This window comes from Balaenoptera borealis, assembly GCF_965194805.1.
Source record: "Balaenoptera borealis genome assembly, chromosome: 17".
Taxonomy (NCBI): Eukaryota; Metazoa; Chordata; class Mammalia; order Artiodactyla; family Balaenopteridae; genus Balaenoptera; species Balaenoptera borealis.
Window position 1 is genome coordinate 55,185,427 of NC_138876.1, and position 22,326 is coordinate 55,207,752.

The 22,326-nt window shown below is 35.9% G+C and overlaps 1 pseudogene across 1 annotated transcript; it reads right to left on the reverse strand.

Annotated features, from left to right (window-relative positions):
• Positions 1-364: 364 nt before the first annotated feature.
• On the reverse strand, positions 365-17,158 carry LOC309614786 (solute carrier family 7 member 13-like; annotated as a pseudogene). The gene is made up of 5 exons (XR_014249795.1): positions 17,082-17,158; positions 13,160-13,240; positions 11,478-12,177; positions 9,580-9,711; positions 365-629 (listed from the first exon to the last, which is right to left on the reverse strand). The product of XR_014249795.1 is annotated as a solute carrier family 7 member 13-like (transcript).
• Between the last annotated feature and the right edge of the window lie 5,168 nt (positions 17,159-22,326).

Sequence of the window (22,326 nt, forward strand, 5' to 3'; positions counted from 1 at the left end):
CAAATACCGTATGCTAACACATATATATGGAATCTTAAAAGAAAAATCATCATGAAGAACCTAGGGGCAAGACGGGAATAAAGACACAGACCTACTAGAGAATGGACTCTAGGATATGGCAAGGGGGAAGGGTATGCTGGGACAAAGTGAGAGAGTGGCATGGACATATATACACTACCAAACATAAAATAGCTAGTGGGAAGCAGCCGCATAACACAGGGAGATCAGCTCGGTGCTTTGTGACCACGTAGAGGGGTGGGATAGGGAGGGTGGGAGGGAGGGAGACGCAAGAGGGAAGAGATATGGGGACATATGTATATGTATAACTGATTCACTTTGTTATAAAGCAGAAACTCACACACCATTGTAAAGCAATTATACTCCATTAAAGAGGTTTAAAAAAAAAAAAAAAGGTGAGCGTCTGAATCACAGCTACAACTGGACAAGACTGGATATTCAGAGTTGAGAGGATCAAAGTTAGCTGACTCTCCTGGCTTGCCATATACCATATCCTTGAAGTTGAAAATACAGTACAATTAAGGGAGCTAAGTATTGAGGAAGAAACAGCAGTTGAAATGGCCCATTGCATGAAGGAATTACTCCACCCATCCAGGTGACAGCAACAACATCTGTAAAAAAAAAAAAAAAAAGAGAAGCCACTAATTATGTAACTGACAAAATGTTGATACTGTATAGTATTTTTAATTAATTCACTTAGCAAGCATTAAATTGTAATTGTAGCAAAGACAAAGGACTAGTAGTAGTAGATTGAAACTGCTCTTTATCTAAATGAGGAAGTTCCCTTCTATCCCTACTTTTTTTCCAAAGTTTTCTAAAAATCACGAATGAGTGTTCCATTGTCAAATGCTTTTTATGAATCTCAATATTATAATGTGATCTTTGTCAGTTACCATATTAGTAAAACATTAATTGATTCTGGGATGTTAAACCAACCAATGGTAAACCTCACTTGTTCATGGTGTATAATCCTTTTTTATATGTTGCTGGATTCAATTTACCAATGTTTTTAAGAATTGTTGCATTGTAGTTCATAGAATGATACATGTTGTATATAACATTTGTATGTAATTTTCTTTCTTTGTGAAAAGGATTATTCTGGCTTTGGTATCATAGAAATACTGGTTCCATAAAATAAATTGGGAAGTGTTCCCTCTTCTGTTTTCTGAAAGAGTTTGTTTAGAAGTGGCATTATTTCTTTCTTAAATGTTTGATACAATTCATCAGAGAAGCTACTGGGACCTGGGATTTGATTTGTGGGAAGATTTTAAATTATTAATTCAATTTGTTTTCTTAATATAGATCTATTCAGATATTCTCTGTCTTCTGGAGGCAGTTTTGTTAATTCAAGATTAAAAAATGTATCTTAGTGGCACAAAGCCACTCTGTCTTTTTCCATGGTCTCTCCCCTTCTCTCCCTCAACCTCAGGTGTCTTGAGGAGAAAGGTGATTAGGAGTGTGACTGAGGTCTCCCTGCCCTGAAGGCTATACCCATCCAAATATACTGGGAAACTTTATGAAGGCTTTTAGATATGGGTTCCCAAGTACCAACAAAACCAGGAATGTGGAGTGAGGGCTAGATTCGGCTAGGGGGATCTGGATAGAATTCACAGTGCAGAAGTGAAGCCCTCTACCCACAGAAGTTCCTTTGTGAATAAAGCACTTTGGGCAAATTCAAAGTACTGTATTTTCATGGCTTCCACTGTTGAATATATTTTTGGTATTGATATTTTAGATACTTGTACTATAAATGATCAAAAAGTCCAGAGGCAATTCTCCTGTTCAGGTAGAGAGGCATGTGGAGACTATTAAACATGTACGTTCCTTCCAAACCCTCTCCTTCTTCCTCCTTGTGTGGTTCAACAAAACAACATAGAATCTCAGTAGGAGAAAGATCACAGACCTGATTGAAAACTTAAAGGCAGCAGGGGGGTGTGTGGTAAAAGATGCAATATCTCAATATAACTATGCCCAGTGACAAAAGCTTCTGGGATCTGGAGCTTTACAGTGGATTCTTACCAAATGCTCAATTGTTGCTCCTATAGCCCCATTTGTGGTTATTCCAGACATTGTGACTGTAATGGAAAAAATTACTGAATAGATTGATGCCGGTTGGTATTCTGTCTCAAACATTACCAACATTTTTTTTCTATCTCACTTGCTCAACATACTTTCAGAGTATTCCCCTAGGGATTCCTAAACTCCCCTGATATTTGTCACCAGTTGGTGTTCAGGATTTTGCAAGATATCCAAAGTTTATACTGTACTGTCTGCCATCCAATATCCACAGTTTATACTGTATTGTTCATGTCCAGTTGGTGGGCAAGTCAAATGCCTCAGTCTAAACAGACCTGAGTTGGTATTGTTACACTTCTACCAACAGGCTGATGAATCCCAACAATATTTATGGTACTGTTTGCCAAGTAAGGTTTCTGGGGAACATGCAGGTAAATTCACAACACTCAGTCTCTCTGGTAGTCAAGAAAAAAATTGTCTCTGGTCCCCTACTACTAAAAGAAAACCCAGCACCTTATGGATACTTTGTGTGTTGTAGATTGTATATCTCACTTGGGCACTCTACTTGGTCTTCTGTATCAGCTAATTCACAGATCAGTATCCTTTGAGTGGAGGAACAAATCAACAGGCTGTATTGAAAGCTGTCCAACAAGCTATGGCACACTTTCTACCTTTCAGGATCCACAACCATAATTACTCCTTTGACCTAGAAGTCTCTGTGACTGATGATTTTTTTCTATTGCATTTCCTGGCAAAGAGAGGCACCTTATAGTTGGAGGTGGCCCTTGAGATTTTTGACTTGTTTCCTCCTTGACACAACCACCAGGTAAACTCCATTTGAAAAAAATATTAGCTTGCTACTGGGATATTGTAAAACTGAACACCTGACTCATGGAGGCCTTGTGACTTTCCAGCCTAATATTCTCATTTTGGGATGAATCAAATTGTATTCAATTATTAAAAAGGTATGAAGAGCCCAGCAAATCTCTCTTATCAAATGGAAATGGCATATTCAAGAACATAGCTAGCCTGGCCCAGTGGCATTTTGGTTTTGCATGAAAAAGTATAAGCTACATCCCAGTTTGCTGACTGAAGTGGAGTTTCTGGTTCAATGGGGTACATTGAGTTGTGGAGTTGCTGGTTCACAAGGGTTCCTGTAAATGTCTGGGCATGGTCCACTGATAGGTTAGCTAAGCTGAAACCTTATGGTGCCCACTAGGCTGCTACAGCTGTTAACCTTTGCACCAGCTATGCAGAATGGAAAATAGACAAGGATACTCTACTCAGTAATGGGTGACCAATCATCAGATTATTCAATCAGCAGCCATTATTTCTTTCTATAGTTTATGGTCCCAGAGAGGGGTGTCTTTAATCTGTCAGTCTGTAGTTTTCCAAGTGACAGGCCAAGCACCCAGGCCATTGACGATAGTTCAAGTCATTAGAAATATAGCAAGGTTCATCAAGGGGGGAATTGGCATGGGCTATGAGAATAGCCTTAAGTTCTGTCCACTGAGCCCCTTCTCTGATGAGAATAATTGGAATAAAGCTGTTGAATGATACTGCACTTTCCAGATTGCCATGATTGATGTCTGAATTCATCATCTTTCTAGACATGGCAATACATTTACCACCATACATTGGACATAAGAAAAAGGACTCCATATTTTGCTACAGAGGCTAACACCAAATGTGTCACACTGTGACAGTCACACTGTGACTTCTGCCAAGATTTGACCATTTGTTCACAGTGAGGGAGGCCACTTGCACAACATAATGTCCCTGCTCACTCCTGGCAAATTGACTACATTGTACCTTGACCCTCTCTTGGGAGTGACAACTGATAGCTGTTGGCACTTTTTCAGGTTACAGTGTTGCCGTTCCAATTTGATCAGCCCACTCTGGCCACACTACTGTGGCCCTTGAAACTAATCTGTGTTATGTGTTTGGCCATTCAAAAATCTGACAGTTGTGTACAACACAAAGACACATCAATGTGCTGGAGGCAAAGATATTCAATGTATCTTTCATATATGGCTTTTGAATACATCTGATATCGTTTAGTGTTTGGATGGCTTCCTCAAAAATTAACACGGAAATATTTCTGACTCTTCCTCTCTCACATTCTTCTGGTCCATGCACCTTGGTCAGGTAGTTTGGTCACTGAATATAACCATCCCTAGAGAGTGATCGTCTACTCTTGGCTGCTTCCTGGGTGATGATCAGGGAGAATAGGATAGGAAGTTATATAGACCTATTTTGAAAACTCAGGAGGCTTTCCTGATCACTGCTGGATTTTGTGCTTCTTCTTTTCCTCACACAGCAACCCCAATCTCACCTGGTTGGTATAACATCTGGACAGCAGCTGACCATAAGGAAGCCAAGAGGATTCAAAATTAATTTTGGTTCATGCACCTGGATTCTCTTGTTGGATTGACATGGTCAGAGATTACAAGGATAATGAATGCTTGGTTGAGTACCTGCTTTGCTAAGTTCTCTTACAGTGGCAATTGTGGGAGCCCAGGAGGGAACATTTAGACTCTGAAAAATATGGGGATGGAAGGACAATAATGATCTTTTGTCTTTTAGAACCATTCCTGGAACCTACCTTCTGAAGAGAGACTTATAAAAGATATTATAAAAGATTTGGATTCCCTAAGTTTGGGGATCTTCTACTGTCATGTGGAAGTATCACCTGGCCTTCTTTGCTCTGTCTTGTGGGAATTGAGGTTCGGGAACCAGCATAAAAATGACATTCTAGGTACTGCTATTGTTATGAAAAATAAATTGTCTTTGTCTCCATTTCCAGCCTCCCTGAAACTGTGCCAGACTAACTTGTAAGCTTTCAATCAGGGATAAATCTTCATAGTTGTTGAGAGTCCTGTGATTTCTTACTTGACCCATGGGTAATTTAGAAGCATGTTGTTTAATTTCCAAATATGTGGGATTTCCCAAATTACATTCTGTTGTTGGTTTCTATTTTGTTTCTGCTGCTGTTGCAGGAAATATTTTGTACGGTAGAAATCTTCTCAAATTTTTTGAGACTTGTTTTATATCCTAGAATTAGGTCTATCCTAGACAATGTCCCATAAGTGCTTGAAATAAATGTATATTCTGCTTCTGTTTGGTGGAGTGATCTATAAATGTCAATGAGATCAGTTTGATTGATAGTGCTGCTCAGATCTTCTATATCCTTATTGACTTTCTATCTAGTTATTGAGTGATATACTGACATCTGCAACTATAGTTGCTGAATTGTCTATTTCTCCTTTCAGTTACATTAGTATGGCTTCATGTATTTTGGGGCTGTGTTATTAGGTGTGTATACATTTATAATTATTACATCTTCCTTATACATTGACCCTTTTACCATTATGAAATGCCTTTCTTTGTCTCTAGCAATCTTTTTGTCTTAAAGTTATTTTGTTTCTTATTAATATTACTATTCCTAGCTTTCTTACAGTTAATGTTTACATGTATAAATTTTTCCATTCTTTTACTTTATACTTAATTGCGATTTTGAATCTAAAGTGTGTCTCATTTAGACAGCATATAGTTGGATTGATGATTTTAACCAGTGTGACAGTCTCTGCCTTTTTATTGCAATGTTTAACTTATTCTCATTTAATATTATTGATATTGTTGTATTTACACCTGTCATTTTGCTATTTGTTTTTTATGTCTTATGTCTTTTCATTCTTCTATTCTTCCTTTACTTCCTCCTTTAGTGTTAAACAGATATTCTTTTTTTTTTTCCTGCACCATATGGCTTGTGGGATCTTAGTTCCCCAACCAGGGATCAAACTCAGGCCTTGGCAGTGAAAGTGCTGAGTCCTAACCATTCCTGCCAGGGAATTCCCTAAACAGATATTCTTTTTTTTAAATTAATTTATTTTTGGCTGCATTGGGTCTTCATTGTTGTGCACGGGCTTTCTCTAGTTGCAGTGAGAGGGGGTTACTCTTCATTGCGGTGCGTGGGCTTCTCATTGTTGTGGCTTCTCTTGTTGCAGAGCACGGGCTCTAGGTGTGTGGGCTTCAGTAGTTGTGGCACACGGGCTCAGTAGTTGGGGCTTGTGGGCTCTAGATCACAGGCTCAGTAGTTGTGGTGCACGGGCTTAGTTGCTCCATGGCATGTGGGATCTTCCCGGAACAGGGCTCGAACCCATGTCCCCTGCATTAACAGGCAGATTCTTAATGACTGCGCCACCAGGGAAGTCCCTGAACAGATATTCTTAATGTGATAGTTTAATTCCTTTGTTGATTTGTTGAGTTATTTTCTTAGTGGTTGGTCTGGTAATTACAACATGCACCTTTAAATTCATCAAAATCAATTTCAAGTTAATTTCAGTAAAATATGGCGACTTTGCTCCACTATAGCTTATTTCCTTCTGTTTTCTTTGTGCTATTATTGTCATATATATTACATCTATACATTTTATAAACCCTACACTTAAGTTTCAGAGTTATTGCTTAAAATAATCTTAGGTATTTTTTTAAAATTCAAAGAAAAATGTGTATACACACATACAGAGTCTTTTATATTTACCCATATACTTACTGTTTCTGGTTCTCTTTCTTCCTTCCTTTTCATTCAAGTTACTTTCTTCAGCCTGAAGAATTTCCTTCAGTAAGTCTTCTAGCAATGAATTCTCTCAGTTTTTGTTTCTCTTGTGATGTCTTTATTTTGCCTTCACTTATGAAGGATATTTTCACTTGATATCATATTCTTGGTTGACAGGTTTTTTTTTTCCCTTTCAGCACTTTAAGTGTGTCATTCCACTGCTATTTGGCCTCCATTTTAAAAAATAAGTCAGTTGTTCATTGTATTATCACTTCCCTGTATACAATGAGTAGTTTTTCTCTTGCTGCTTTCTCTTTTGCTTTGCTTTGGCTCTCACAATTTGGCTTTGATAGGTATAGGTTTGATCTTCTTTGTATTTATTGTGGGGTCATAGAGTTTCTTGGATCTATTTATTAATGTTTTTCATCAGTTTTCAGAATTCCCAAGCCATTATTTCTTCATACATTTTCCTGAGTTGTTGTTGTTTTTGTAACTTGCCTGGTAGACTGATAAACCCTGTTTTCTTCATGGTGTGAAGCTACTATGTCTTCTCATATTTTAATTCTTAATTTTAATTTTAATTTTCATGTTTGGATTCCTAGAGGTTGCTACTGTGGGCTGCATAGCTTAGTGGTCAGTTAATGATTTGAGCAGAATTTATGCTCAAACATCTCAAATCCATAAGGCTTCCATACTTTCACAGTCAATCTGTGTGTGTGTTGGGAAGCACATTCAAAGTTCAGCCAGTTTTCAAGTTGCTTTGGCTTTTACTTACTGCCTGACTCTCGTGGTCTTCCCCTGCAGCTCCCCAGTCAGCCAGGGATGTGTGAAGAGTTTATCTAGCTCCTCTCTGACACTCTTATTTCAAGGGCATACTTGTTGAAAATTGACTGGTTTGATGATAACCCCAAACTGGACCACAAACTCGGGCTGGCAAAGATATGGGCTTTATCTGTATGTGTCCTACTGAATTCACTACATTAAGAAGATAGTTCTGTGGGTTTTCACCCTCTGACTCAAACTGTGTCTACTAATGTAAACATGTCTTGTCTAAAATTTTTGTGAATGAAACTATTTACTATCTTTCTACTCTATAAAATTTGGGAAGTAGCAGGTTTTATTTTCTAACATCAAAGGGCTAATTTCAGTGAAAAATATTACTTACCTTTGGATGTTTACGATCACCACAGAGTATTTTTTCCTTGTGTTTTAACCACTATAATTCACATAACTTGATTTTGTAGATTCTGTAAAGTGATTTTTCTTACTCTAATTATGCTATGCAATACAAAGGGCAACAATTTTTCTCCCTATTTTACTCACACGAGAATTGAAACCAAGAGTTACTGAATCCTTACCAAGTGAAAAAAGCTCAATATCTGAAAGGTGATTTTTGCAATTAGGTTTTTTTATTTCAAATATATGGCTGTTTTAATTAATTTGTGATCTATCTGAAGGAGAATATTATTTTGCAATAGGTGTTCCAGAATGCCTTCACATATATTTTCACATTTGTTATTACTACTACTGAGTGATATGACCAAATAATATACTCATCTCATTTTATTTTTTATATTAAAAAAATTAATGTATAGTTGATTTAGAATATCGTGTTACTTTTTGGTGTACAGCAAATGATTCAGTTTTATATCCAGATTCTTTTCCATTATAGGTTATTATAAGATATTGAATACAGTTCTCTGTGCTATACAGTAAATCCTTGTTGTTTATCTCTTTTATATATAGTGATGTGTATCTGTTAATACCATTCTCCTAATTTATTCTTCCCCCCACTTTCCCCTTTGGTAACCATAGTTTGTTTTCTATGTCTGTGAGTCTGTTTCTGTTTTGTAAAATAAATTCATTTGTATTGATTTTTAGATCCTACATATAACTGATATCATATAATATTTGTCTTTCTCTGTCTGACTTACTTCACTCAGTATGATAATCTCTAGGTCCATCCATGTTACTGCAAAAGGCAATATTTCCTTCTATTTTATGGCTGAATAATATTCCAGTGTGTCTGTCTGTCTGTCTATCTATCTATCTATCTATCTATCTATCTACCACATCTTCTTTATCCATTCATCTGTTGATGAACACTTAGGTTGCATCCATGTCTTGGCTATTGTAAATAGTGTCATTTTAGAGTTGAGATAACTGAGGAGCCTCAAGCTTGGATGTAGTATAGGCCTTATTTTTCTTTTCATTCTTTTTCTTTTTAATGAGAGCCTATTATTGATTTTCTTTTATCTTTAGGGCCTTATGATAACTGGAAATGTAAAGTTTTAAAAATATATACTTTATTAATATATTTGTTTAGATATATTAAGTTCAATTGAGAATTGAGGCTCTTTCAGTTTGTCTATTTTTAGAGCAAAAAATCAGTTTCTTTACTATAAAGTAGTAATTCTTAAAAATTCTGAAAATTTGAATCATTTTTGTGGTAAACTGAAATTATATATCTCTATATAGATATATATATTGTGGAAGGATTCACTTCTACTTCAGTAATAAGAAAAGTTAAGTACTCAAGCTCTGTATAGATTTTGGGGATATGCCTAGAGACAAAGTATGAGTTATATTTCCTGGAGGCAAATGCTATCCCAGAGCACCCATATACACCTTATTAAGTATATCCCAATGGATTTTGATAAGTATTCTCATATTTTCTATTCTATTCTATCCCATTCTTTTCTGTTCTATTCTATTCTTTCCATTGTGTTCTGCTTTTTTTCCTTTTATAATTTTTGGTGTTTTCCATATTTTTGTTCCTAGACTTCACCCTTTACTATATGCTCAAAAGAGATTGCTTGACCTTTTGAACTTTTGCCTTTAAATAAATAGATAAATAAATAATCCAGACATGAACTAATTTAGCATAATTCTCTTAAAGTATGCAAAAAATCCACTGTACATTAGAAACTCCCTTTATTCAGGAGAATGAAACAGAGTGTCTTCCCCCTGGTTCTGTGTAGCCATACCTGAGGACATGATTTCCTTTGGCATCAGGACGGCTAGGTGGGAAATGTTAACCAATAAGTAGATCAGTGCCACACGGATAAGTGCAGTAACCACGCATTTGGGGATATTCTCACTAGGGTTTTTCAGCTCTCCTGAAAAAAAAAGTGCCACACATAAAAAATGGCTAATTATATAATCTTTGAAAGTGGCTTCAATATAACACATAATAAGTAAAAGAAACGACTGCACACAGCAAGAGTTCATTTTTGTTGAATGCTTATTTACCAAGCTTGGGTAAATTATTGATTCTAGTAGCAACAGAATTTTGCTAAATTCTGGGTTTTAATGTTGTATCTCTGATATACTCAACATGAGCTTTTTTGGATAAGAAAATAACAGAAAACCTGGATTCTAGGCCAGGAGGACTGGAGCAAATCTTCCCTTACCTTACGGCCATCATTGTATTCAATAGAACTACAAGTACGTGTTAATGAAGGGCTGGAATAGCTCATCTGTTAATCTGGTCACAATATTCTAGGACTTTAGGGTAGACTCTCCTGCTCTTTTCACTCCTTGGATTAAGGTTCTAGACTAGTTAAACCTTAAATTAAACTTGAGTGTATATTGCCAACACCAAAATTGACATATATGTTTACTTGGAAAATACAAAATTATATTATTAACTCACAGTATGCAGCTCCCTCAAAATAATTCATATGTATTAAAAGTAAAATGCAAAATAAGACCATAAAGATTTAGAGAAAGGATCACAGATACATATTTATCTAAACCTTGAGATGGGGAAAGACTTTTCAAGTATGAAAACAATGAAAAATTAAAAGATGGATAGTTTGGTACTTATAGGTATTATATAAATAACTAAATAAACATAAATAAATTCTAGTCTTTAAGACTGAAATTTTTAAAATCTTATGAACAAAATAAAAAACAAACAACAAACTGGGAAAACCATTTACTTGTCTTACAAGGAAGAAACACAAATGGTCATGAACATTTGCAAAACTCTTCCCTCCCATTAGAAATTGAAGAAAAAATGAGTTATAACACTGAAATTTGATTTTCACAGCTCTAGGTGACTAAAGAATGAACAAGTTTGATGAAGCCAAGTCTAGTCATTTTAATTCACACTGATAGATATATTTGTAAAGCCTTTCTGGAAGGCAATTTGGCAATATTCCTCAAGACATTTCTAAATATTTGTATACTTCACTTAGTAATTTTACTTCAAGATTTTTTCTAATAAAGCAATGAGAAACCCACAAAGATTTACATAAAAGGATGTGATTGGAACAATGAGTGTAAAATTTTAAAGTGAAAAACTAGAAACAACTCTGGGATCCAACAATGGGAAAAAGTTTGAAAAATGGTTAAATTACATATGATAGAATACTGTGTATTCATTTAAAAGCATTTATATTTAATAATATTTTGAATTCTCACTATGTGCTTTAGGTAAAATAAAGTTATAAGAGTATATGTGCAGTGTGACCCCCACATGTGTGTACATACAAGATAATTGGTTACACATTATCTTTATTTTAATTTATATCTTCTGTATTTAAAATTTTTCTCTGAGGGTTGTTGTAACTACGAAGTGTAGACTATTAAAATATTTGTTCAGTAAAAAACTGCAATTGTCTTGGAGTCCTTAAGCTGTGTCAGTTCTGTGTTTACTTGTTTTAATTTGTAAGCATCTGGAAAATATTTCACTTTCCAAAGCTGGAAAGACACATTTGTAGAGAGTTTAATGCATTTCCACCCACCCACCTGATAAAAGCAAGAGAGAAACACATTATATTAAAACAATGTAGTATTTCTTTCTTAGAATTAAGCTGATTAACCGTTGTATGTTTATAGCGTGGTGGTGTTTTTTATAATTTAAAAATAATGACTTTACCTGCTATTTTAACAAGGACTCCCCAGCCATAATATGCATATAATCCTTGTAAGAAGGCTTCAGCAATCTGTGAGGCATCTGAAACTTCAGCATCGAAAGCTTTCTCAAACCTGGCTAGGTTCTCTTTTCTTCCTCTCACAAATAACACGATTCCAGTTAGAGATATGAAGCAGAGTACTGTCATTTTCACAACTGTACTGACAGTCTGAAACCAAGTCACCTCCTTCACTCCTCGATCATTCAGAATTCCCAAGCACCATAAAATGGCCAATGCTAAACAGTTCTTTGGCATCTCAGGAAAAAAACATCCAGGATAGAAAGGCTGCATTATATACCCTGCTAGTAAAAAGCCACGTGCAGCAGTTCCTGCTGGGGTACTAAATAGACTGATCCAGAGATAGAAGAAAACAATAAAGGGTCCAAGAGATCTCTTGAGGAAATAATACTGTGCTCCACTTCTAGGGAATGTGGTCCCCAGCTCTGCGTGACTAAGGGCAGCCATCATAGACACTATGGCGCAAGCAGCCCAAATACTTAGGGAGACTCTTACATTGAGTGAAGAGTATTTTAACACCCCTTTAGGAGCAACAAATATTCCTGCACCCATTATGATACTGAATAAAAAATCATTCCATGGAAATACCTTATTACCCGTTGAAGCTGAGTACTTTCTCCCATCTTCATTTTCTTAAGTCTGAAACTTAATTTTAAAAGCTAACATAAATTCACAGTTTTTACTCTGTTCATACTTGTGAAAGGCTTCAGCCAATCTTCTTATAGTTAAGTGCTTTACTTTCCTCTTCCTCTCTTACTCAAATAGATTTTGTCACAGCCCTTAACATAATAAAAAAATTAACTTGTGAGCAAATTGAACTAAAGTGTCTGAGATAATATTAGAGTTATGTTTTACATGTTAAGCATTTAAAAAGTTATGCACAATTAAACATTTTAGACACAGCTAATTGGGAATGAGATGAAAAATTCCAAGTCAGGTTTCTTCTATGGATATGTAACCTCATTAATTTTGATCCTTAAACAAGTAATTTTTAAAGTTTGTACCATAAGGAAGTTTGTAAAGAATGACAAAAAATACAAGGTTTGAATCACATGCTTGCCACTTGTTAGCAGATCTTGGTTTGAATCACACACACATCTGCCACTTACTAGCACATCTATGTCACTCAATGACTTTCGATTTTGTTATTTTGAAAAATGGGACTGATAATCCTTATTTTTTTCTTTAATAGAATTAAATAAGGTAATTTATTGATGAAGCAAATACTAATACAAAACTCCTGGTAGTATAACTGACATACCTTAGGTATCCATAAATGTTAGTTTCATAATTTGGTTATTTTAGTTTTCACTATCTACATTATATACAGAGTGCTTCAGCTTCTCTAAGGTCCTTTAAAAACTTTTGTAATTAGTTGCAAATTAGACTCAGTTTTTGACAAACAGGTCACTTAGTACACATATTTAGGGTTTTACATTTCCCTTGTTAATTATCTAGTAGGGGCATGATTCATCTTTTCAGCATTATTTATTTTTTTCTATATTTTCAGCTACTTATTGACTTAGGGCACACTCTTTTGAGCATCTGCTTTTTGCCTGGTACAGAGTGAATCAGTGCATGTGCAGGAATGACTAAGACAAGGTCTGTATATTGTTCACCATTTTACCCTGGTATCTGGTCCAGCTCGGGGTACACAGTATGTCTCAGTAAATCTGTTGAATTAATGATCTTTATCCTCCAGGAACTCCTGTTTAGAGAAGAAGACATATATAAATAAAGACTTTTTGTATACTGGTTGTGAGCTTCAACATGGTAATACTAATAATAGCTAATATTTACATGGCACCTACTATGTGATGGGAACTGTGTTTAACACTTATATTAACTCTTTTTTTAAAAAATTTTTATTTATTATTTATTTATTATGTTTATTTTTGGCTGTGTTGGGTCTTTGTTTCTGTGTGAGGGCTTTCTCCAGTTGCGGCCAGTGGGAGCCACTCTTCATCGCGGTGCGCGTGCCTCTCACTATCGCAGCCTCTCTTGTTGCGGAGCAGAGGCTCCAGACGCTCAGGCTCAGTAGTTGTGGCTCACGGGCCCAGTTGCTCCGCGGCATGTGGGATCCTCCCAGACCAGGGCTCGAACCCGTGTCCCCCGCATTGGCAGGCAGACTCTCAACCACTGCGCCACCAGGGAAGCCCTATATTAACTCTTTAAATCAAATCAACCACCTGTGATACAGTACCAATAGATGAGGAAATTAAGGAATAAGAAATTAATTTGTCAAGTTCACCCACCTATTCACTTAAATTAACTAATTTTAATGTATTTTACATATATGTTTTTATATATATTTATGATTTTACTTACAAATAAATAAATCCATAATCCACAAGAAGCCAAGAAACAACAATATAAACCATAAGAGTTGGTTTGTTTTTTTCTTGGTGACTTTTTCATGGGCCCTGTGTTTATCCAATCTCAGCGATGCATCCCCTTGTGCAGGGACTGGATTAGGACTGATGGAGCACTCAAGTCTGACTCACAGCCATGAGTGTGTCATTAGCCTCACTCTCCTCTCTCACAAGTGGCACAATAACAATGGCCTGTCAGCACAGGTTATTGCAACTCAATAATCAGACTTTAATTCAAGTCTTGGCTGTGAGAACAGTATTCTGAAGATCTCTAGACATATTACTACAGTTACAAGCAAAACTCTTTGGGAATAGTCTGTACTTCTTTTTCTAGTATAAAAACTGACACATAGACCAATGGAACAGAATTGAGAGCTCAGAAATAAATGCATGCATGTACAGTCAGCTAGTATTTGACAAAGAAGCCAAGAATACTCAATGGGGAAAGGACACTCTCTTCAATAAAAGGTGTTGGGAAAAATAGGATATTCACATGCAAAATTAGACCCCTATCTTACACCACTCACAAAAATTAACTTGAAAAGGGATCAAAGACTTAAACATAAAACCTGATATTGTAAAACTAAAAGAAAACAGAAATCAACTCCTTGAATTGGTCTTACCAATGATTTTTTGGCTATCAAACCAAAAGTGCAAGCAACAAAAGCAAAAATAAACAAGTGGGACTACATCAAACTAAAAAGTTTCTGCACAGCAAGAGAAACACCCAGAAAAATGAGAAGGCAATTTATGGAATGGGAGAAAATATTTGCAAACCATCTATCTAATAAGGGTTAATATCCAAAATATAGAAGGAACTCATACAACTCAATAGCAAAAAATCAAAGAATCCAATTGAAAATGGGCAGACAACTTGAATAAACATTTTCCCAATGAAGTCATACAAATGGCTAACAGGTACATGAAAAGATGGTGATTGCTTTTTTGTAGCCGTTTACTTGTAACTCACCCTTTGTCTCGATACTTTTAATTCCTAAAATAGTAATTTGTAATCGGTGTTTATGCTTGACTGTGCTTCTGAATAATTTATACAAACTCCCTGATTGCATTAGATGAATGTTAGATATATATCAAAATAAAAACAATAAACTAGATTTTGGAAATATTTGACATATTGGAGTCAAAGGATCTTTGTTCCGGTTGGCTGCGTGACCTTAGAAATTTCTTTTGTTTTCTTGACATTAGTTTCTGTCATTTATAAATTAATGGAATAGGACTGCATCTATACCTCTCAAACTGAAATACTCTTTGCTCAAATAACTGTATGCCAGGGAATAGGTGAAGCCATGGGTTAAATGTTATTCATCTTCCTGAGGTGTCAATTTCACTCAAAGTACTTTTTTTGGGGAAACTTTTTGAAGCATTTATTTAAGCATTCAGAATTTATTTTGAAGCATTTATTTTAAACATGCAAATATTATGGAATAGAATATAAAATTAACATGCTCTTTTAAGATAAAAAACTAATCTTCAAAGATGTAGTCACCCCACTGAGATGGGATGGACACACTACCCCTGCCATCCAAAATTTGGTTCAGATATCAAAACTAATGATGACATACATGCACTAAGAGGATATGGAAGGGTTCATTATTCTCATAATGAGACTCTCATGAGGAGACAGGGTAGGATCCCAAGCAGGTCCAAAAATGTTTTGAGAGGGCAGACAGGAGTTACTAACTTGATGTTCTATGGTGGTGAGGAAGTAGGGCCGAGGTGAGAGTTCCCATTTGAATGGGATGACGCTCGTGTGATTTTAAGTTCCTATTGGTGCCAATGGAAGAAACAGCAGGCTTTCTTATCAGCTTGTCCAGATGTGGGGCAGAAAAGGAAAGGGGAGTAGTGGAACTTAAGAGCTGTCAACAGTCAAACATCAAAATGGAATCAGACTTTTTATTAATATGGATTTTTTACATTATTAGAGTGCTTCTTTGAGCTATAGCTCCAGAACACTGCCTCCAAGATTTGGTATATTAAACCAATGTCTTCTCTGCCATTCTACAAATATTTATGAAGTGCCTAAACTGTACACTGTTTTAGGTGCTCTGTACATATCAGTATACAAAATAGACAAAGATTCTAGACACAGTGGAACTTCAATTCTTTTGGCATTGTTTAAAATCCATGGCTTGAGAGTGGGGAAGATGGTCAGGAAATTTTTATCCTCATTTGGGATCAGTTCATGCAGAAAGAATGCACACTGTTCTAACGGAGTGCCTATGTCTATGACCTTTGTGCCAGTACCTATATCCCATCTGTGAGAAAGAGGATGGCACAGTTGATGACACAAAAGTAAATTCTGTTGTTAATGTCATTTCATAGTCAGATGAGGAATACATACTGAACTTTAGGAAGGCATGTGTTTTGAGGCCCTTATTCTTAGTCTGGTCTGTCGATATATTTCCTTCCTAAAGCATGTAATGGTAGAAATAGAACAAATTTTAGAGTTACACAGACCCTATCCTTCTCCTTTTTCTAAATCATCTTGTTTTCGTAATAAAAGTTGCATGTGGAAGCATCTGTGGCTGGAGATGGGGGTGGGAGTGAAATGTGGGCCCTTTTTCTATTTTCTCTGTATTGTTGATACCAAAACCAGATATGGTGATTAAAAAATTGGGAGTAGAGGAGTCTGGACAAGGATATGTGTAGGTCTCTTAGGAGAGCCAGGAAGCATACTATCCAGTTTATTAGGATCTGGATGATATATGTTCTGGTCTCGGGGCTTGGAAGCTTTTGGGGCAAAAGGGAAGCAGTGAGCTTGGGCTGAAGTTTCCTATGTGCCCTTATCCTGTCAGGGAATAGATTTGTACAGAAAATCTATGTAAAACATTGCTGCTAGCAGGAGGGAGAGGATGGTGATCTTGAGCTATTTAAACAGTTCAATAGAGCAGAAAGAGACTCTGGACTATAAATTAACACCCAGACGAAGGAGCTCAGGAAGGTAATTAAAATATTACCTCAAGAGCTCTGGTTTCTAGTGTGGCATCTAAAGAGCACAGAAGTCTTCAGTTTGTCCTAACAATAGCTCTTTACAGCTGAACAAACTGAAAAATTAACAATTCTTTTTAGATCTGTTAGAGAAGTGAGGTCACTGGGAAAACTGTTGAGCCCAAAATATGAGAGACAGACAGGAAGATACAGAGAATCACAACTTACCGGAGCAGAAATTCACCAGCAGAAACCTCTGCAAGGACCAGTATTAGGGTAGGAAAACCTAAAATGCAGTCGACGAATTGCTAAAAGTTTCATGTGGACAAGTCTGAGAGAGAAAACTTCAAGGGGTCCAGTCATAAGAAGGCCATCACACTTTTGTGAGTTTTACTTCCAAGAACTTTACCAGGTCCCCACAATGAGTATCAGAGAAAAATGCCCTTATGCTTCCAGCAGGGGGAGGGGAAAAGTAACCAGTAAAAAATATGCCAAAGCATTCTGTTCTTCTTCTTTTAATTGACATGTAATTGAAACACAACATTATATTAGTTTCAGGTGTACAGCAATTTTGTTGTGAAATGATCACCACAGTAAGTCTAGTTCATATCCATCACCACACATAGTTACCAATATTTTTCTTGTGATGAGAACGTTTGAGATCTATTCTCTTAGCAACTTTCAAATATACAATACATTGTTGTTAACTACAGTCTGTCCCCATGAGTTACTTACAGGTGGAAGTTCGTACCTTTTGACCACCTTCATCTATTTCACTCAGCCCCCACCAATGTATTTGCTGGCAACCACCAATCTGTTCTCTGTATTTATGAGTTTGTTTATTCATTTTTTAGATTCCACATATAAATGACACCATATGGTATTTGTCTTTCTCTGTCTGACTTATTTCACTTAGCATAATGTCCTCAAGGTCCATCCATGTCATGGCAAATGGGAAGATTTCATGCTTTTTTATGGCTGAATGATATCTTAATATATAAATTAATTATCCATATATGTGTGGGTTTACTTCTGAACTCTCTATTCTGTTACATGGATCTATGTGTCTGTTTTTATGTGGATATGATACTGCTCAGGAAGCATGATGACTCCAGCTTTGTTCTTCTTTCTCAAGGTTGCTTTGGCTATTCGGGATCTTTTGTGGTTCCATGCAAATTTTAAGAGTTTGTTCTATTTCTGTGAAATGCCATTGGAATTTTGATAGGGATTGCATTGAATCTGTAGATTGCTTTGGGTAGAATGGACATTTTAACAATATTAATTTTTCCAAGCCATGAACGTGGAATATCTTTCCATTTACTTGTGCCTTCTTCAATTTTCTTCATCAGTGTCTTCAGAAGGTTATCACTGAGAGTATTCACAAGTCTGTTCCAAACCTCTTTCTTCCTGTAACTAAGCACAATTCCAGTTAAGGAAATAAAGTGGATAACTGTTATTCTAATATACACTGAAACCATGTCCTGAAACCTCAAAAAATCAAAATTTCCCAAGACTGCAAAATCATCAAACAAAATCCTTTCTTAGGAGGTCTACTTTAGAATACCAGGGATAGAAAGGCTGGGTTATAAACTCTGCTGGCAGTAAGTTCTTCAGGCATCTCATGCTGCTGAGACAGTAGGTGGATCAGAAGATAGAGAACAAAGCACTGTGCTCCACTTCCAGGAAAGCTATCCTTGTCTCTACATGACTAAGAGCACATGGCATGGACACCACTGAACACACAGCCTGAACAGCTGGGATGATTCTCTTGCTGAATGAGGAGTATTTCAGTATCTCTTTGGGAGACAGAAAAGTCCCCACACCTCTTTTTCTGAAAGCTCTGCTTCCTGGGAAAAAAATCCCATTGCTTTTGGGAGCTTGGTGTTCTCCTTTTTGCAATTTTAACAGTTTTCAAAAAGTCATTAGTCATGATAATTTTTCCTATTTGACTCTCAAAAGATTTAACAAAACTATCTGAAGAGAAATAAGGAAGCTTGTTTTTTAACCATTTTGTGTTATAAAATTTTATTTTTTTAATTAACATGCCTTTTAGATAATGTAACATATAAAAGCAGGAGATCTCTGCTCTGGGCCTTTTTTCTTTTTTTTTAGTTAATTAATTATTGATGTGATCTTGTGTAAATAACTTGTCCACTTGGGGACTTTGTTTCCTCATCTGTAAAATGTGGGAATTACACAGCTGTAAGTCCCTCTGGGCTTTAGGAAGCACTCATCTTACAGAACATATAATTTTACTCAGGTTTTTCTGTTTTTCAGAAATACTGTGATTATTGTGTTTTAAAAATTGTAGGTCATGTTAATCAGTGAGCACGAGAAATACAACTGAGTTAAAAAGGGACCATGCTGGTATTTAATGTTTAACATTAAACACATATTGGATTTATACTTTACCAACATTATGCTTAGTAGACTTTACCCTTACATTGGAAGAACTTTTTATATTTTAAGAGAAAATACCATAAAAATCAGATTTCAGGCTAAATAATGACTTTTTTTGTTTGTTTTCTTTCATATTTCAGAGAGAGGTTTGATGGTGAGGATGCAGTCCTGCACCAGAGATTTAAAAACTCTGCACAATAGAATGTCAATTAGTAAAACCAGAAGAAATAATGAAGTTAAAAAATCATTTTGCTGCTATCATCATAATAATTGATTCACACAAGAATGCTCAATAGCTGTTAAAATTTGAGTGAAAATTTGATAAAATATTTAAAAAGTTTTTCCCTAGAAATTATCTACTAATATCAAAGGAAAAAATAGTTGCCACATTGGAGAAAATGGAAGAATTCCATCTTAGCCAAGTTTTCAAAGCTAACCTAACCAATAATGGAATAATGGGCAGCTAGTTGTTATTCCTGCCAAAATGCATGAACTGAATTTAACCACAAAGAAACTTCAGAGAAATTCAAATTAAGGGACAATAAAAAAATACTAATGTCAAGAAATACTCAATAAAATATTAGCAAACTGAATTCAGCAATATATTTAGATCATACACCATGATCAAGTGGGATTTATTCCAGGGATGCAAAGATGTTTCAGTATCTGCAAAGCAATCAATGTGATACACCATATTAACAACACAAAGCATAAAAATCACATGACCAACTCAACAGGTACAAAAAAATCAACATCCATTCATGATTAAAACTCTTATCAAGGGGCTTCCCTGGTGGCGCAGTGGTTGAGAATCTGCCTGCCAATGCAGGGGACACGGGTTCGAGCCCTGGTCTAGGAAAATCCCACATGCCGTGGAGCAACTAGGCCCGTGAGCCATAATTGCTGAGCCTGCGCGTCTGGAGCCTGTGCTCCGCAACAAGAGAGGCCGCGACAGTGAGAGGCCTGCGCACCGCGTTGAAGAGTGGCCCCCGCTTGCCGCAACTAGAGAAAGCCCTCGCACAGAAACGAAGACCCAACACAGCCATAAAATAAATAAATAAATAAAATAAATAAAATTAAAAAAAGAAAACAACTCTTATCAAAGTTGGTATAGACGGAACATATTTTTTTGTATCTCTATTCATCAGAGATATTTACCTGCAATTTTCTTTTCTTTGTAATGTCTTTGTCTGGTTTTAGTATCAGGGTAATGTGGCCTTGTATAATGAATTTGGGAGTGTTCCCTCCTTTTCAATTCTTTGAGAATAGTTTGGGAAAGATCAGTGTTAAATCTTCCTTATACATTTGGTAGAATTCCCCTGTGAAGCCTTCCAGTCTTGGACTTTGTTTGCTGCGAGTTTTTTGATTACTAATTCAATTTCATAACTAGTGATTGGTCTGTTCAGATTGTCGTCTTCCTGATTCAGTCTTAGAAGATAGTATGTTTCTAGAAATTTATCCATTTCTTCTAGGTCATCTAATTTGTTGGCATATAGCTATAAGTAGTATTCTCTTATGATTTTTAGTATCTCTGTGATATTGGTTGTAATTTCTCCTCTTCATTTCTTACTTTGCTTATTTTGGTCTTCTCTCTTTTTTATTAATGAGCCTGGTTAAAGGCTTATCAATTTTTAAAACTTTTTTTTTTTTAAATTGGTCTTTGTCATTGATCTCTTCTATTCTTTTTTAGTCTTTATTTTATTTCCTCCCTGTTTTTTATTACTTCCTTCCTTCTTCTGACTTTGGGCTCTGTACTTTTTCTGATTCTATTAGATGGTATGTTAGGCTGTTTATTTGAGATTTTTCTTGTTTCTTGAAGTAGGCTTGTACCTCTAAAATCTTCCCTCTTAGAACTTCTTTTGCTGTGTCCCCTAGATTTTGGAAAGTTTTGTTTCATTTGTCTCAAAGTATTTTCTGATTTCCACTTTGATTTCTTAATTAGCTAATTGCTTTTTTAGCAGCATGTTGTTTAGTCTCCATGTGCTTGCATTTTTCCATTTTTCTTCCTGTAAATGATTTCTAGTTTCACATCATTGTGGTTAGAAAAAAATGCTTGGTATAATTTCTAACCTCTTAAACTTGATTAGACTTGTGTTGTGGTCTAGCATGTGATCTATGCTGGAGAACGTTCCATCACATGAAAAGAATGTGTATTCTATTTTTTTGATGGAATGTACTGTAATTATCTATTAAGTCCAACTGGTTTAATATTTCACGTAAGAGTACTGTTTCCTTATTGATTTTCTGCCTGGATGATTTCTCTGTTGATGTAAGAGGGGTGTTAAAGTCCCCTACTATTATTATATTATTGTCAATTTCTTTCTTTTTTTTTTGTAGTTCAAAAATAAATTCAAGTTTATTTATTTTTTCTTTTCCATTATGGTTTATCACAGGATACTGATTATAGTTCCCTGTGCTACACAGTAGAACCTTGTTGTTTATCCATTCTAAATGTAATGGTTTGCACCTACCAAGCCCAAACTCCCAGTCTATGCCTCTCTCTGCCCACCTCCCCCTTGGCAACCACAAGTCTGTTGTCTATGTCTATGAGTCTGTTTCTGTTTTGTAGATAGGTTCATTTGTTCCATATTTTACATTTCACATATGAGCAATATCATATGGTATTTGTCTTTCTCTTTCTGACTTAATTCATTTAGTGTGATAATCTCTAGTTGCATCCATGTTGCTGCAAATGGCATTATTTCATTCTTTTTTTAATGGCTGAGTGGTATGTCATTGTATATATGTACCACATCTTCTTTATCCATTCATCTGTCAATGGATTGTTTGTTGTTGTTTGTTTAGGTTGTTTCCATGTTTTGGCTATTGTGAATAGTGCTTCTATGAACATAGGGGTACATGGATCTTTTTGAGTTATAGTTTAGCCTGGGTATATTTGCAGGAATGGAATTGTAGGGTCATATGGTAATTTTATTTTAGTTTTCTGAGGAACCTCCATACTGTTTTCCATGATGGCCATACCAACTTACATTCCCACCAACAGTGTAGGTGTGTTCCCTTTTCCTCACACACTATCCAGCATTTGTTATTTGTAGACTTTTTAATGATGGCC